This window comes from Aegilops tauschii, chromosome 7 (genome assembly GCF_002575655.3).
Source record: "Aegilops tauschii subsp. strangulata cultivar AL8/78 chromosome 7, Aet v6.0, whole genome shotgun sequence".
Taxonomy (NCBI): domain Eukaryota; kingdom Viridiplantae; phylum Streptophyta; class Magnoliopsida; order Poales; family Poaceae; genus Aegilops; species Aegilops tauschii.
The window spans coordinates 252917354-252922508 of NC_053041.3; the positions used below are offsets into that span (position 1 = coordinate 252917354).

Consider the following 5155-nt stretch of genomic DNA (forward strand, 5'->3'; position numbering starts at 1 on the left):
GATAAGCTAGAAATATTCCATTGGCCATCGTTGCCAAATCTAATGTATCTACGATATCCCATTTTGTGATTTCACCGGAGTATGTTTCCAACCAATACCATATGTGTTGATTTTTTTCATTATTTTTCAAATCTCATATTTTGATTTTGGAAAATTTATTATATTCAGATGTACCCGACGGTTTCTAAAAATAATCGTGTTTGATCTGCCTGCTTGCATCCTGCTTTCGCTGCCGTGACCCACCAATTTCCTGTAGTGTTGAGCATCTGAACATACACTGCTTGTTTTCCGACAAGGAAGCACTGGTTTTTTGGCAGCCTGTTCCGGTTTGTGTTACCCATTTCATTGTAGAAGTGATCAATGGTGGTCGTGATTAGTTTTGGAAATTGTTCAGTTGCCTCGGTCCTGCTTGCATGCCTAGTTTGAGTTTGTATATGATATGCTGCTTGTACCAACACCAAGAGACCGACGAGCCAAAATGGCTTGACAATATGAACGGAACCGGCGGGCAAATAAATAGGATATCTTGATTGTTCCACTGAAAATGAGAAATTGATTCTGTAAAGCTAGCTGTCCATATCTATATAGGTTGACATTATCTGGAATATGTTCTCTGCATTAAAGACAATACTGAAAGGCTAGTAGTAGTAGGATGCGAAGAATGAGGTCATTCAACTGCCTATAAATAGCTAGTGATATGTGCACCATAATGATAAAAGCAGCGGCAACAAGAAACAACAACAAGAAGAGAGCAAGCCTTACATGGCTGCAAGGGCCTTACCTCTGATAGCCAAGGATGACTTGCCTATGTCTTCATCCATGTTCAATGCTTCATTTGCCTTGGCGTGGGTTCTCATGGGCAGTCACCTTGGCTAGCCTGAGTGGCTCTTGCTGCTCATGCTAGGCTGAATTTGCCTCTCTGTACACGTATGCATTTCTGAGGACAAATGAAAAACTCCTTGTTTTTCCTATAAGAAAGTTGGGTTGCTACATGATTAGCTGTTCATGCAGATGCAATCATCGTACATACATACTTATGATAATATATATCTCCCTGTACCCAGTAGAGCCTGCATCCTCACATTTCTACACTTCAAACATGCAGGTGATGACTAGCCTTTTTTTTGCGGGGAGGTGACGACTAATCATGTGTGGAAAAAAGCATGGAGTGGAAAGCTGTCAAAGGAGAGCCTGACCACATGGAGGAAGTTGCAACAGCATATATGTATGTTCATCCGGCATCTATAATTAGGGTTAAGTTCACTGATTCGATGGAAAGCAACTCAAGCCTTATTCGATCGAATTCTGCAAATTATTATATTGACCCATCCATACGGAACAGATATTCGAGCATAAAATCTTAATTTACAAGGTGTCAACACAGGTTCTCATTTCCCAAGATGGAAGGTGCGTGCATGCATGGACATCGTCCTCTACATCTACTACTTTGCAAAGAAAAGAAAAAAAAAGCTAACGCAAAATTAAATGGGGCGTCGTGTGCATGTTGTTGTTGACTAGTATATATTTTGGATACGTGGAAAAAAAATATGAAATTGTTCACTTGTTTGGTTGACTCCTTACGCCGATATTTTTCGGGTTTTCTAGTCTGCATATAAATTTTATGTGGAAGCCAAAGTATCTCTAATTTCATCAAAATTATAGAAAAAAGTATCAACATTCACAATACCAAATCAATATCATTAGAGTCATCATGAAATGTAGTTTCATAATATATATTTTGTATTGTAGATGTTGATAATTTTTTAATATAAATTTGATCAAAGTTTGCAAAGTTTAACTTGACACAAATCTTATACGCGGAGTATAAAGGGTCGATGACAGCGGCGTGTCTTCGGCTCGCTTCAGTGCTTGTAGTCGTCACTAGGGGATCTATGAATTTGTATGTAATATTTACTATTTCTAGTGTTCGTTGTACCATCATAATTAAAATGAATAGATCAGAAGTTTTATTTAAAAAATTTAAAGAAAAGGTCACTCACTACTAGAATCGGCAAGTTTGCCTAGTGACCAGTTGTTTGTCGAGTTCTTTTTATCGGCCGCTCAGCAAAACAACAAAAAGCCGGCTGCAAGGTATAAAGTAACTCGTTAAACAAGTAGACGTGGGTAAGAGCCCCTCTAGCAGATCCTATATAAAGCCGTGATTCATAAAATAACCGTCAAATACGGGTCGTCGCGGAAAATGCTGTCCGATCAGACCCCGCAAATGCGTTGGACCCGTAAATTTTTTTGAGGGGCGCGGTAAAATCACATCCCAACCCACGAAAATGCAGGTTTCCGCCTCGCCCTGATGATGCCCCGTATCCGAGGAAAGCAGTTGGCGGGAGGGACATTTCAGCCCGCGCCCTTTCCCCACCCCTTCCGCCGCTCGCCTGCCATTGGTTCCGCCCGTCCACCGCCGGCGATTTTGGCCAAATCTGCGGGCGGAATCGTGCCGCGGGGGCGCCCCTACCCTCTTCCATCGAGCCGCTTCACCGGCTCTCCGGATCCGCCAATCCGATCCACCCCTAGTCGTCGTCGCCGCTCGGGATCCACCGCCTCGAGCCGCCCTAGTCGCTGTCGCCGCCTCGGGATCCACCGCCCCAAGTCGCCTGTGAGTACTTGTACTTGTACTTGTGCCGAGCGGTATGCAATGGTTAACGTGGTGTGCGTATTTGTGAATTTAATTTATGTGTCATTTGTATTCAGGACAAGTTTTGTATTGAATTTTTTAGTTTGCTTCCGTGATTTGTATCATTATTGTAATTTGGATGATTGGTGTATTGTAATATTGACATTTTTTTCTTATATTGCAAATTAGTAATTCTGAATATATGCATATATATCAAATTCAGATAAAACCGCATCTGATATGCGGGCCGACGCGGGCGCCGCCAGAGCAGACACCGCATAGCGGAATTGTAAAACGGAATATCCGTCAATATTCCGTTTTACAGTTCCGCTATGCGGAGTCTGCTCGGCCGCCGCCCGTGCCAGCCCGCAAAACCGTTTTTCCGTGAACTGTAAACGAGTTTTGCGGGTCGGCGATATACAACGTCTGCTAGAGATGCTCCAAGGGCATCACCAATGTCGACTCGTAAATTTCCCCATGCATTTGTCCGCGGACAGAGGAATCAGTTTGCAGACTCGGATACGGGAGGCCGCCATCCAATGGTGCCCCATACATTTCAACAACTTTTTGGACCAACCGGATGAAACTCACACAAACACAATGAATTTTATACAAACGGGGCGACATTCATGCAAACACGGCGGATTTCATTTGATTTCGAACATTTAGAAGAAAAAAATCCGGCCCGACCCTAAACCTATCCTACGGCGGCGGCCCGCATCCAAGCCCATGTCGTCCTCCATCCGCCGTCTCCATGAGCACCGGCGCTAAGACCGATGAAGTGAAGTTGCGCTTGTTGGGGATCGTTGCAGAAATTAAAATTTTCTACGCATCACCAAGAACAATCTATGGAGTCTTCTAGCAACGAGAGGGAAAGGAGTGCATCTACATACCCTTGTAGATCACGAGCGGAAGCGTTCAAGTGAACGGGGTTGATGGAGTCGTACTCGTCGTGATCCAAATCACCGATGACCGAGCGCTGAACGGACGGCACCTCCGCGTTCAACAAACGTACGGTTGGGGAAGACGTCTCCTCCTTCTTGATCCAGCAAGGGGGAGGGAGAGGTTGATGGAGATCCAGCAGCACGAAGGCGTCGTGGTGGAAGTAGCGGGATTCCAACAGGGCTTCGCCAAGCGCTGCGGGAGGAGGGAGATGTGTCACGGGAGGGAGAGGGAGGCGCCAGGGCTTGGGTGCGGCTGCCCTCCCTCCCCCCTCTTTATGGGTCCACGGGGGGGGGGGGGCAGAGATCCCATCTCAAGGGGGGGCGGCGGCCAAGGGGGGGGGGACTTGCCCCCCAAGTCAAGTGGGGCGCCCCCCACTCCTAGGGTTTCCAACCCTAGGCGCAGGGGAGGCCCAAGGTGTTGGAAATATGCCCTAGAGGATAATAAAATGGTTATTATTGTATTTCCCTGTTCATGACAATTGTCTATTGTTCATGCTATAATTGTATTAACTGGAAACCGTAATACATGTGTGAATACATAGACCACAACATGTCCCTAGTAAGCCTCTAGTTGACTAGCTCGTTGATCAATAGATGGTTATGGTTTCCTGACCATGGACATTGGATGTCATTGATAACGGGATCACATCATTAGGAGAATGATGTGATGGACAAGACCCAATCCTAAGCATAGCACAAGATCGTGTAGTTCGTTTGCTAAGAGCTTTTCTAATGTCAAGTATCGTTTCCTTAGACCATGAGATTGTGCAACTCCCGGATACCGTAGGAATGCTTTGGGTGTACCAAACGTCACAACGTAACCGGGTGGCTATAAAGGTGCACTACAGGTATCTCCGAAAGTGTCTGTTGGGTTGGCACGAATCGAGACTGGGATTTGTCACTCCGTATGACGGAGAGGTATCTCTGGGCCCACTCGGTAATGCATCATCATAATGAGCTCAATGTGACTAAGGAGTTAGCCACGGGATCATGCGTTACAGAACGAGTAAAGAGACTTGCCGGTAACGAGATTGAACGAGGTATTGGGATACCGACGACCGAATCTCGGGCAAGTAACATACCGATAGACAAAGGGAATTGTATACGGGATTGATTGAATCCCTGACATCGTGGTTCATCCGATGAGATCATCGTGGAACATGTGGGAGCCAATATGGGTATCCAGATCCCGCTATTGGTTATTGGCCAGAGAGGTGTCTCGGTCATGTCTGCATGGTTCCCGAACCCGTAGCGTCTACACACTTAAGGTTCGGTGACGCTAGAGTTGTTATGGGAAATAGTATGTGGTTACCGAAGGTTGTTCGGAGTCCCGCATGAGATCCCGGACATCACGAGGAGTTCCGGAATGGTCCGGCGGTGAAGATCGATATATTAGACGAAGGGTATTGGAGTCCGGAAGTGTTCCGGGGGTACCAGGCTATGGCCAGCATGACCGAAAGGTGTTTCAGGAGCCCCGGCAAATGTTGGAGGGCCTCATGGGCCAAAGGGGAAGGGGCAAACCAGCCCACTAAGGGGTGGTGCGCCCCCCACACCCTTTCCCACGTTACTTGGGGAGGTGGGG

The 5155-nt window shown here is 46.4% G+C and overlaps 1 long non-coding RNA gene across 1 annotated transcript; it reads left to right on the forward strand.

The window, feature by feature from the left end:
• Positions 1-711: 711 nt before the first annotated feature.
• Positions 712-2805, forward strand: LOC120969313 (uncharacterized). Its single transcript, XR_005763403.3, has 2 exons — positions 712-927; positions 1106-2805. It is a non-coding gene; the product is annotated as an uncharacterized lncRNA (long non-coding RNA).
• Positions 2806-5155: the final 2350 nt, after the last annotated feature.